General features: G+C 32.0%; 9 non-coding genes across 9 annotated transcripts; all 9 read right to left on the bottom strand.

The window, feature by feature from the left end:
• Positions 1-412: 412 nt before the first annotated feature.
• Positions 413-498, bottom strand: TRNAR-UCU (transfer RNA arginine (anticodon UCU)). Its single transcript is given in 2 exon segments — positions 413-448; positions 462-498. It is a non-coding gene; the product is annotated as a tRNA-Arg (tRNA).
• Positions 499-1,284: 786 nt separating this feature from the next.
• TRNAR-UCU (transfer RNA arginine (anticodon UCU)) lies at positions 1,285-1,370 on the bottom strand. The gene is given in 2 exon segments: positions 1,285-1,320; positions 1,334-1,370. It is a non-coding gene; the product is annotated as a tRNA-Arg (tRNA).
• Positions 1,371-2,156: 786 nt separating this feature from the next.
• TRNAR-UCU (transfer RNA arginine (anticodon UCU)) lies at positions 2,157-2,242 on the bottom strand. Its single transcript is given in 2 exon segments — positions 2,157-2,192; positions 2,206-2,242. It is a non-coding gene; the product is annotated as a tRNA-Arg (tRNA).
• A 782-nt stretch (positions 2,243-3,024) lies between these two features.
• TRNAR-UCU (transfer RNA arginine (anticodon UCU)) lies at positions 3,025-3,110 on the bottom strand. Its single transcript is given in 2 exon segments — positions 3,025-3,060; positions 3,074-3,110. It is a non-coding gene; the product is annotated as a tRNA-Arg (tRNA).
• A 2,610-nt stretch (positions 3,111-5,720) lies between these two features.
• On the bottom strand, positions 5,721-5,806 carry TRNAR-UCU (transfer RNA arginine (anticodon UCU)). The gene is given in 2 exon segments: positions 5,721-5,756; positions 5,770-5,806. It is a non-coding gene; the product is annotated as a tRNA-Arg (tRNA).
• Positions 5,807-6,597: 791 nt separating this feature from the next.
• On the bottom strand, positions 6,598-6,683 carry TRNAR-UCU (transfer RNA arginine (anticodon UCU)). Its single transcript is given in 2 exon segments — positions 6,598-6,633; positions 6,647-6,683. It is a non-coding gene; the product is annotated as a tRNA-Arg (tRNA).
• A 793-nt stretch (positions 6,684-7,476) lies between these two features.
• Positions 7,477-7,562, bottom strand: TRNAR-UCU (transfer RNA arginine (anticodon UCU)). The gene is given in 2 exon segments: positions 7,477-7,512; positions 7,526-7,562. It is a non-coding gene; the product is annotated as a tRNA-Arg (tRNA).
• A 3,429-nt stretch (positions 7,563-10,991) lies between these two features.
• On the bottom strand, positions 10,992-11,077 carry TRNAR-UCU (transfer RNA arginine (anticodon UCU)). Its single transcript is given in 2 exon segments — positions 10,992-11,027; positions 11,041-11,077. It is a non-coding gene; the product is annotated as a tRNA-Arg (tRNA).
• Positions 11,078-11,868: 791 nt separating this feature from the next.
• Positions 11,869-11,954, bottom strand: TRNAR-UCU (transfer RNA arginine (anticodon UCU)). The gene is given in 2 exon segments: positions 11,869-11,904; positions 11,918-11,954. It is a non-coding gene; the product is annotated as a tRNA-Arg (tRNA).
• Between the last annotated feature and the right edge of the window lie 447 nt (positions 11,955-12,401).

The raw sequence follows: 12,401 nt of genomic DNA, 5'->3' as shown, positions 1-12,401 counted from the left end.
GAGTGTTTTTTTAGCAGCTTCCTCTACATTCTTTTCTTTGATCATTTTAAAATCTGATTTACATTTGGAAATTCAGGTATTCTAAAATATAACATCAAGATGTTCAATAATTTTAGAACCAGCAGAAAAAAACTCAGCGTTAGCATTTTCTCAACTCTCTCTGTGTTTTAGACACACATAACAAATCTACATGAAGAATGAATTTCAAAACAGGATGGAAAAGCAGCATTTTAAAAGTTCACAAAACTGGGTTGCCTTCTTAGTCTTTTCTAGAAAGGGGAGCCCTAGCGATTTTTGAATTCTACAAAAATGCTCTAAAGGATAATAATAAATCATATATTAAATAATTTCTTACTCTTTATTATCTTATGGGTATTATATAGGACTTTCGCATCAGACACCAAACAAAAGCTGACTCTGGCGGGACTCGAACCCACAACCTTTAAATGCCTACACTTTCCTAGAAGTCCAATGCGCTATCCATTGCGCCACAGAGCCTGAAACTGAAAAAAAATGTTTGGAACTTCAGTGTGGCTAAAAGTAATAAGAGAAAGAATAGTAAAAATGGAAATCACTCTAAAAGCAATCTTTCAAGATTTGAGAGCAGATTTTCACAAAATATTTACATTTTAGTAAAGACAATAATTTCAAGCCAATTTTCTGGACATATCTTATGGCATACATTATGATTTCAGGAGGCAAATAAACTTTTTTGGAAAATATTTCCGTTTTTTTCACTTTTAAAGAATACTGAAGATAATAGATAAAGGTTTAAATTCTTTAGATACAAAACTCTTCTCCAATTAAAACAAGCCTCCAATCTTTGAATCTTTATCTTATCTAGACATTTACATTCGCCACTTTGTGCTAAAGAGTGTTTTTTTAGCAGCTTCCTCTACATTCTTTTCTTTGATCATTTTAAAATCTGATTTACATTTGGAAATTCAGGTATTCTAAAATATAACATCAAGATGTTCAATAATTTTAGAACCAGCAGAGAAAAACTCAGCGTTAGCATTTTCTCAACTCTCTCTGTGTTTTAGACACACATAACAAATCTACATGAAGAATGAATTTCAAAACAGGATGGAAAAGCAGCATTTTAAAAGTTCACAAAACTGGGTTGCCTTCTTAGTCTTTTCTAGAAAGGGGAGCCCTAGCGATTTTTGAATTCTACAAAAATGCTCTAAAGGATAATAATAAATCATATATTAAATCATTTCTTACTCTTTATTATCTTATGGGTATTATATAGGACTTTCGCATCAGACACCAAACAAAAGCTGACTCTGGCGGGACTCGAACCCACAACCTTTGAATGCCTACACTTTCCTAGAAGTCCAATGCGCTATCCATTGCGCCACAGAGCCTGAAACTGAAAAAAATTGTTTGGAACTTCAGTGTGGCTAAAACTAATAAGAGAAAGAATAGTAAAAATGGAAATCACTCTAAAAGCAATCTTTCAAGATTTGAGAGCAGATTTTCACAAAATATTTACATTTTAGTAAAGACAAGAATTTCAAGCCAATTTTCTGGACATATCTTATGGCATACATTATGATTTCAGGAGGCAAATAAACTTTTTTGGAAAATATTTCCGTTTTTTTCACTTTTAAAGAATACTGAAGATAATGGATAAAGGTTTAAATTCTTTAGATACAAAACTCTTCTCCAATTAAAACAAGCCTCCAATCTTTGAATCTTTATCTTATCTAGACATTTACATTCGCCACTTTGTGCTAAAGAGTGTTTTTTTAGCAGCTTCCTCTACATTCTTTTCTTTGATCATTTTAAAATCTGATTTACATTTGGAAATTCAGGTATTCTAAAATATAACATCAAGATGTTCAATAATTTTAGAACCAGCAGAGAAAAACTCAACGTTAGCATTTTCTCAACTCTCTCTGTGTTTTAGACACACATAACAAATCTACATGAAGAATGAATTTCAAAACAGGATGGAAAAGCAGCATTTTAAAAGTTCACAAAACTGGGTTGCCTTCTTAGTTTTTTCTAGAAAGGGTAGCCCTAGCTATTTTTGAATTCTACAAAAATGCTCTAAAGGAAGATAATAAATCATATATTAAATCATTTCTTACTCTTTATTATCTTATGGGTATTATATAGGACTTTCGCATCAGACACCAAACAAAAGCTGACTCTGGCGGGACTCGAACCCACAACCTTTGAATGCCTACACTTTCCTAGAAGTCCAATGCGCTATCCATTGCGCCACAGAGCCTGAAACTGAAAAAAATTGTTTGGAACTTCAGTGTGGCTAAAACTAATAAAAGAATAGTAAAAATGGAAATCACTCTAAAAGCAATCTTTCAAGATTTGAGAGCAGATTTTCACAAAATATTTACATTTTAGTAAAGACAAGAATTTCAAGCCAATTTTCTGGACATATGTTATGGCATACATTATGATTTCAGGAGGCAAATAAACTTTTTTGGAAAATATTTCCGTTTTTTTCACTTTTAAAGAATACTGAAGATAATGGATAAAGGTTTAAATTCTTTAGATACAAAACTCTTCTCCAATTAAAACAAGCCTCCAATCTTTGAATCTTTATCTTATCTAGACATTTACATTCGCCACTTTGTGCTAAAGAGTGTTTTTTTAGCAGCTTCCTCTACATTCTTTTCTTTGATCATTTTAAAATCTGATTTACATTTGGAAATTCAGGTATTCTAAAATATAACATCAAGATGTTCAATAATTTTAGAACCAGCAGAGAAAAACTCAGCGTTAGCATTTTCTCAACGCTCTCTGTGTTTTAGACACACATAACAAATCTACATGAAGAATGAATTTCAAAACAGGATGGAAAAGCAGCATTTTAAAAGTTCACAAAACTGGGTTGCCTTCTTAGTCTTTTCTAGAAAGGGGAGCCCTAGCGATTTTTGAATTCTACAAAAATGCTCTAAAGGATAATAATAAATCATATATTAAATCATTTCTTACTCTTTATTATCTTATGGGTATTATATAGGACTTTCGCATCAGACACCAAACAAAAGCTGACTCTGGCGGGACTCGAACCCACAACCTTTGAATGCCTACACTTTCCTAGAAGTCCAATGCGCTATCCATTGCGCCACAGAGCCTGAAACTGAAAAAAATTGTTTGGAACTTCAGTGTGGCTAAAACTAATAAGAGAAAGAATAGTAAAAATGGAAATCACTCTAAAAGCAATCTTTCAAGATTTGAGAGCAGATTTTCACAAAATATTTACATTTTAGTAAAGACAAGAATTTCAAGCCAATTTTCTGGACATATCTTATGGCATACATTATGATTTCAGGAGGCAAATAAACTTTTTTGGAAAATATTTCCGTTTTTTTCACTTTTAAAGAATACTGAAGATAATGGATAAAGGTTTAAATTCTTTAGATACAAAACTCTTCTCCAATTAAAACAAGCCTCCAATCTTTGAATCTTTATCTTATCTAGACATTTACATTCGCCACTTTGTGCTAAAGAGTGTTTTTTAGCAGCTTCCTCTACATTCTTTTCTTTGATCATTTTAAAATCTGATTTACATTTGGAAATTCAGGTATTCTAAAATATAACATCAAGATGTTCAATAATTTTAGAACCAGCAGAGAAAAACTCAGCGTTAGCATTTTCTCAACTCTCTCTGTGTTTTAGACACACATAACAAATCTACATGAAGAATGAATTTCAAAACAGGATGGAAAAGCAGCATTTTAAAAGTTCACAAAACTGGGTTGCCTCCTTAGTCTTTTCTAGAAAGGGGAGCCCTAGCGATTTTTGAATTCTACAAAAATGCTCTAAAGGATAATAATAAATCATATATTAGATAATTTCTTACTCTTTATTATCTTATGGGTATTATATAGGACTTTCGCATCAGACACCAAACAAAAGCTGACTCTGGCAGGACTCGAACCCACAACCTTTGAATGCCTACACTTTCCTAGAAGTCCAATGCGCTATCTATTGCGCCACAGGGCCTGAAACTGAAAAAAATTGTTTGGAACTTCAGTGTGTCTAAAACTAATAAGAGAAAGAATAGTAAAAATGGAAATCACTCTAAAAGCAATCTTTCAAGATTTGAGAGCAGATTTTCACAAAATATTTACATTTTAGTAAAGAGAAAAATTTCAAGCCAATTTTCTGGACATATCTTATGGCATACATTATGATTTCAGGAGGCAAATAAACTTTTTTGGAAAATATTTCCGTTTTTTTCAATTCCACTTTTAAAGAATACTGAAGATAATGGATACAGGTTTAAATTCTTTAGATACAAAACTCTTCTCCAATTAAAACAATCCTCCAATCTTTGAATCTTTATCTTATCTAGACATTTACATTCGCCACTTTGTGCTAAAGAGTGTTTTTTTAGCAGCTTCTTCTACATTCTTTTCTTTGATAATTTTAAAATCTGATTTACATTTGGAAATTCAGGTATTCTAAAATATAACATCAAGATGTTCAATAATTTTAGAACCAGCAGAGAAAAACTCAGCGTTAGCATTTTCTCGACTCTCTCTGTGTTCTAGACACACATAACATATCTACATGAAGAATGAATTTCAAAGCAGGATGGAAAAGCAGCATTTTAAAAGTTCACAAAACTGGGTTGCCTTCTTAGTCTTTTCTAGAAAGGGGAGCCCTAGCGATTTTTGAATTCTACAAAAATGCTCTAAAGGATAATAATAAATCATATATTAGATCATTTCTTACTCTTTATTATCTTATGGGTATTATATAGGACATTTGCATCAGACACCAAACAAAAGCTGACTCTGGCGGGACTCGAACACACAACCTTTGAATGCCTATACTTTCCTAGAAGTCCAATGCACTATCCATTGCGCCACAGAGCCTGAAACTGAATCAAATTGTTTGGAACTTCAGTGTGGCTAAAACTAATAAGAGAACGAATAGTAAAAATGGAAATCACTCTAAAAGCAATCTTTCAAGATTTGAGAGCAGATTTTCCCAAAATATTTACATTTTAGTAAAGACAAAAATTTCAAGCCAATTTTCGGGACATATCTTATGGCATACATTATGATTTCAGGAGGCAAATAAACTTTTTTGGAAAATATTTCCGTTTTTTTCAATTCCACTTTTAAAGAATACTGAAGATAATGGATAAAGGTTTAAATTCTTTAGATACAAAACTCTTCTCCAATTAAAATAAGCCTCCAATCTTTGAATCTTGATCTTATCTAGACATTTACATTCGCCACTTTGTGCTAAAGAGTGTTTTTTTAGCAGCTTCCTCTACATTCTTTTCTTTGATCATTTACATTCGCCACTTTGTGCTAAAGAGTGTTTTTTTAGCAGCTTCCTCTACATTCTTTTCTTTGATCATTTTAAAATCTGATTTACATTTGGAAATTCAGGTATTCTAAAATATAACATCAAGATGTTCAATAATTTTAGAACCAGCAGAGAAAAACTCAGCGTTAGCATTTTCTCGACTCTCTCTGTGTTCTAGACACACATAACAAATCTACATGAAGAATGAATTTCAAAACAGGATGGAAAAGCAGCATTTTAAAAGTTCACAAAACTGGGTTGCCTTCTTAGTCTTTTCTAGAAAGGGGAGCCCTAGCGATTTTTGAATTCTACAAAAATGCTCTAAAGGATAATAATAAATCATATATTAGATCATTTCTTACTCTTTATTATCTTATGGGTATTATATAGGACTTTCGCATCAGACACCAAACAAAAGCTGACTCTGGCGGGACTCGAACCCACAACCTTTGAATGCCTACACTTTCCTAGAAGTCCAATGCGCTATCCATTGCGCCACAGAGCCTGAAACTGAAAAAAATTGTTTGGAGTTCAGTGTGGATAAAACTAATAAGAGAAAGAACAGTAAAGATGGAAATCACTCTAAAAGCAATATTTCAAGGTTTGAGAGCAGATTTTCACAAAATATTTACATTTTAGTAAAGACAAAAATTTCAAGCCAATTTTCTAGACATATCTTATGGCATACATTATGATTTCAGGAGGCAAATAAACTTTTTTGGAAAATATTTCCGTTTTTTTCAATTCCACTTTTAAAGAATACTGAAGATAATGGATAAAGGTTTAAATTCTTTAGATACAAAACTCTTCTCCAATTAAAATAAGCCTCCAATCTTTGAATCTTGATCTTATCTAGACATTTACATTCGCCACTTTGTGCTAAAGAGTGTTTTTTTAGCAGCTTCCTCTACATTCTTTTATTTGATCATTTTAAAATCTGATTTACATTTGGAAATTCAGGTATTCTAAAATATAACACCAAGATGTTCAATAATTTTAGAACCAGCAGAGAAAAACTCAGCGTTAGCATTTTTTCGACTCTCTCTGTGTTCTAGACACACATAACAAATCTACATGAAGAATGAATTTCGAAACAGGATGGAAAAGCAGCATTTTAAAAGTTCACAAAACTGGGTTGCCTACTTAGTCTTTTCTAGAAAGGGGAGCCCTAGCGATTTTTGAATTCTACAAAAATGCTCTAAAGGATAATAATAAATCATATATTAGATCATTTCTTACTCTTTATTATCTTATGGGTATTATATAGGACTTTCGCATCAGACACCAAACAAAAGCTGACTCTGGCGGGGCTCGAACCCACAACCTTTGAATGCCTACACTTTCCTAGAAGTCCAATGCGCTATCCATTGCGCCACAGAGCCTGAAACTGAAAAAAATTGTTTGGAACTTCAGTGTGGCTAAAACTAATAAGAGAAAGAATAGTAAAAATGGAAATCACTCTAAAAGCAATCTTTCAAGATTTAAGAGCAGATTTTCACAAAATATTTACATTTTAGTAAAGACAAAAATTTCAAGCCAATTTTCTGGACATATCTTATGGCATACATTATGATTTCAGGAGGCAAATAAACTTTTTTGGAAAATATTTCCGTTTTTTTCAATTCCACTTTTAAAGAATACTGAAGATAATAGATAAAGGTTTAAATTCTTTAGATACAAAACTCTTCTCCAATTAAAACAAGCCTCCAATCTTTGAATCTTTATCTTATCTAGACATTTACATTCGCCACTTTGTGCTAAAGAGTGTATTTTTAGCAGCTTCTTCTACATTCTTTTCTTTGATCATTTTAAAATCTGATTTACATTTGGAAATTCAGGTATTCTAAAATATAACATCAAGATGTTCAATAATTTTAGAACCAGCAGAGAAAAACCTCAGCGTTAGCATTTTCTCGACTCTCTCTGTGTTCTAGACACACATAACAAATCTACATGAAGAATGAATTTCAAAACAGGATGGAAAAGCAGCATTTTAAAAGTTCACAAAACTGGGTTGCCTTCTTAGTCTTTTCTAGAAAGGGGAGCCCTAGCGATTTTTGAATTCTACAAAAATGCTCTAAAGGATAATAATAAATCATATATTAGATCATTTCTTACTCTTTATTATCTTATGGGTATTATATAGGACTTTCGCATCAGACACCAAACAAAAGCTGACTCTGGCGGGGCTCGAACCCACAACCTTTGAATGCCTACACTTTCTTAGAAGTCCAATGCGCTATCCATTGCGCCACAGAGCCTGAAACTGAAAAAAATTGTTTGGAACTTCAGTGTGGCTAAAACTAATAAGAGAAAGAATAGTAAAAATGGAAATCACTCTAAAAGCAATCTTTCAAGATTTAAGAGCAGATTTTCACAAAATATTTACATTTTAGTAAAGACAAAAATTTCAAGCCAATTTTCTGGACATATCTTATGGCATACATTATGATTTCAGGAGGCAAATAAACTTTTTTGGAAAATATTTCCGTTTTTTTCAATTCCACTTTTAAAGAATACTGAAGATAATAGATAAAGGTTTAAATTCTTTAGATACAAAACTCTTCTCCAATTAAAACAAGCCTCCAATCTTTGAATCTTTATCTTATCTAGACATTTACATTCGCCACTTTGTGCTAAAGAGTGTATTTTTAGCAGCTTCTTCTACATTCTTTTCTTTGATCATTTTAAAATCTGATTTACATTTGGAAATTCAGGTATTCTAAAATATAACATCAAGATGTTCAATAATTTTAGAACCAGCAGAGAAAAACCTCAGCGTTAGCATTTTCTCGACTCTCTCTGTGTTCTAGACACACATAACAAATCTACATGAAGAATGAATTTCAAAACAGGATGGAAAAGCAGCATTTTAAAAGTTCACAAAACTGGGTTGCCTTCTTAGTCTTTTCTAGAAAGGGGAGCCCTAGCGATTTTTGAATTCTACAAAAATGCTCTAAAGGATAATAATAAATCATATATTAGATCATTTCTTACTCTTTATTATCTTATGGGTATTATATAGGACTTTCGCATCAGACACCAAACAAAAGTTGACTCTGGCGGGACTCAAACCCACAACCTTTGAATGCCTACACTTTCCTAAAAGTCCAATGCACTATCCATTGCGCCACAGAGCCTGAAACTGAATCAAATTGTTTGGAACTTCAGTGTGGCTAAAACTAATAAGAGAAAGAATAGTAAAAATGGAAATCACTCTAAAAGCAATCTTTCAAGATTTGAGAGCAGATTTTCACAAAATATTTACATTTTAGTAAAGACAAAAAATTCAAGCCAATTTTCGGGACATATCTTATGGCATACATTATGATTTCAGGAGGCAAATAAACTTTTTTGGAAAATATTTCCGTTTTATTTCACTTTTAAAGAATACTGAAGATAATGGATAAAGGTTTAAATTCTTTAGATACAAAACTCTTCTCCAATTAAAACAAGCCTCCAATCTTTGAATCTTTATCTTATCTAGACACTTACATTCGCCACTTTGTGCTAAAGAGTGTTTTTTTAGCAGCTTCCTCTACATTCTTTTCTTTGATCATTTTAAAATCTGATTTACATTTGGAAATTCAGGTATTCTAAAATATAACATCAAGATGTTCAATAATTTTAGAACCAGCAGAGAAAAACTCAGCGTTAGCATTTTCTCAACTCTCTCTGTGTTTTAGACACACATAACAAATCTACATGAAGAATGAATTTCAAAACAGGATGGAAAAGCAGCATTTTAAAAGTTCACAAAACTGGGTTGCCTTCTTAGTCTTTTCTAGAAAGGGGAGCCCTAGCGATTTTTGAATTCTACAAAAATGCTCTAAAGGATAATAATAAATCATATATTAGATCATTTCTTACTCTTTATTATCTTATTGGTATTATATAGGACTTTCGCATCAGACACCAAACAAAAGCTGACTCTGGCAGGACTCAAACCCACAACCTTTGAATGCCTACACTTTCCTAGAAGTCCAATGCGCTATCTATTGCGCCACAGGGCCTGAAACTGAAAAAAATTGTTTGGAACTTCAGTGTGTCTAAAACTAATAAGAGAAAGAATAGTAAAAATGGAAATCACTCTAAAAGCAATCTTTCAAGATTTAAGAGCAGATTTTCACAAAATATTTATATTTTAGTAAAGACAAAAATTTCAAGCCAATTTTCTGGACATATCTTATGGCATACATTATGATTTCAGGAGGCAAATAAACTTTTTTGGAAAATATTTCCGTTTTTTTCATTTCCACTTTTAAAGAATACTGAAGATAATAGATAAAGGTTTAAATTCTTTAGATACAAAACTCTTCTCCAATTAAAACAAGCCTCCAATCTTTGAATCTTTATCTTATCTAGACATTTACATTCGCCACTTTGTGCTAAAGAGTATATTTTTAGCAGCTTCTTCTACATTCTTTTCTTTGATCATTTTAAAATCTGATTTACATTTGGAAATTCAGGTATTCTAAAATATAACATCAAGATGTTCAATAATTTTAGAACCAGCAGAGAAAAACTCAGCGTTAGCATTTTCTCGACTCTCTCTGTGTTCTAGACACACATAACATATCTACATGAAGAATGAATTTCAAAACAGGATGGAAAAGCAGCATTTTAAAAGTTCACAAAACTGGGTTGCCTTCTTAGTCTTTTCTAGAAAGGGGAGCCCTAGCGATTTTTGAATTCTACAAAAATGCTCTAAAGGATAATAATAAATCATATATTAGATCATTTCTTACTCTTTATTATCTTATGGGTATTATATGGGACTTTCGCATCAGACACCAAACAAAAGCTGACTCTGGCGGGACTCGAACACACAACCTTTGAATGCCTACACTTTCCTAAAAGTCCAATGCACTATCCATTGCGCCACAGAGCCTGAAACTGAATCAAATTGTTTGGAACTTCAGTGTGGCTAAAACTAATAATAGAAAGAATAGTAAAAATGGAAATCACTCTAAAAGCAATCTTTCAAGATTTGAGAGCAGATTTTCACAAAATATTTACATTTTAGTAAAGACAAAAATTTCAAGCAAATTTTCTGGACATATCTTATGGCATACATTATGATTTCAGGAGGCAAATAAACTTTTTTGGAAAATATTTCCGTTTTTTACAATTCCACTTTTAAAGAATACTGAAGATAACGGATAAAGGTTTAAATTCTTTAGATACAAAACTCTTCTCCAATTAAAACAAGCCTCCAATCTTTGAATCTTTATCTTATCTAGACATTTACATTCGCCACTTTGTGCTAAAGAGTGTTTTTTTAGCAGCTTCCTCAACATTCTTTTCTTTGATCATTTTAAAATCTGATTTACATTTGGAAATTCAGGTATTCTAAAATATAACATCAAGATGTTCAATAATTTTAGAACCAGCAGAGAAAAACTCAGCGTTAGCATTTTCTCGACTCTTTCTGTGTTCTAGACACACATAACAAATCTACATGAAGAATGAATTTCAAAACAGGATGGAAAAGCAGCATTTTAAAAGTTCACAAAACTGGGTTGCCTTCTTAGTCTTTTCTAGAAAGGGGAGCCCTAGCGATTTTTGAATTCTACAAAAATGCTCTAAAGGCTAAAGGATAATAATAAATCATATATTAGATCATTTCTTACTCTTTATTATCTTATGGGTATTATATAGGACTTTCGCATCAGACACCAAACAAAAGCTGACTCTGGCAGGACTCGAACCCACAACCTTTGAATGCCTACACTTTCCTAGAAGTCCAATGCGCTATCCATTGCGCCACAGAGCCTGAAACTGAAAAAAATTGTTTAGAGTTCAGTGTGGCTAAAACTAATAAGAGAAAGAATAGTAAAAATGGAAATCACTCTAAAAGCAATCTTTCAAGATTTGAGAGCAGATTTTCACAAAATATTTACATTTTAGTAAAGACAAAAATTTCAAGCCAATTTTCGGGACATAACTTATGGCATACATTATGATTTCAGGAGGCAAATAAACTTTTTTGGAAAATATTTCCGTTTTTTTCAATTCCACTTTTAAAGAATACTGAAGATAATGGATAAAGGTTTAAATTCTTTAGATACAAAACTCTTCTCCAATTAAAGCAAGCCTCCAATCTTTGAATCTTGGTCTTATCTAGACATTTACATTCGCCACTTTGTGCTAAAGAGTGTTTTTTTAGCAGCTTCCTCTACATTCTTTTCTTTGATCATTTTAAAATCTGATTTACATTTGGAAATTCAGGTATTCTAAAATATAACATCAAGATGTTCAATAATTTTAGAACCAGCAGAGAAAAACTCAGCGTTAGCATTTTCTCGACTCTCTCTGTGTTCTAGACACACATAACAAATCTACATGAAGAATGAATTTCAAAACAGGATGGAAAAGCAGCATTTTAAAAGTTCACAAAACTGGGTTGCCTTCTTAGTCTTTTCTAGAAAGGGGAGCCCTAGCGATTTTTGAATTCTACAAAAATGCTCTAAAGGATAATAATAAATCATATATTAGATCATTTCTTACTCTTTATTATCTTATGGGTATTATATAGGACTTTCGCATCAGACACCAAACAAAAGCTGACTCTGGCGGGACTCGAACCCACAACCTTTGAATGCCTACACTTTCCTAGAAGTCCAATGCGCTATCCATTGCGCCACAGAGCCTGAAACTGAAAAAAATTGTTTGGAGTTCAGTGTGGATAAAACTAATAAGAGAAAGAACAGTAAAGATGGAAATCACTCTAAAAGCAATATTTCAAGGTTTGAGAGCAGATTTTCACAAAATATTTACATTTTAGTAAAGACAAAAATTTCAAGCCAATTTTCTAGACATATCTTATGGCATACATTATGATTTCAGGAGGCAAATAAACTTTTTTGGAAAATATTTCCGTTTTTTTCAATTCCACTTTTAAAGAATACTGAAGATAATAGATAAAGGTTTAAATTCTTTAGATACAAAACTCTTCTCCAATAAAATAAGCCTCCAATCTTTGAATCTTGATCTTATCTAGACATTTACATTCGCCACTTTGTGCTAAAGAGTGTTTTTTTAGCAGCTTCCTCTACATTCTTTTCTTTGATCATTTTAAAATCTGATTTACATTTGGA

Source organism: Anomaloglossus baeobatrachus, chromosome 3 (genome assembly GCF_048569485.1).
Source record: "Anomaloglossus baeobatrachus isolate aAnoBae1 chromosome 3, aAnoBae1.hap1, whole genome shotgun sequence".
Classification (NCBI taxonomy): Eukaryota; Metazoa; Chordata; class Amphibia; order Anura; family Aromobatidae; genus Anomaloglossus; species Anomaloglossus baeobatrachus.
Note: the sequence above shows the minus strand (reverse complement) of the source record. Positions and strands in the feature narration are given on the sequence as shown.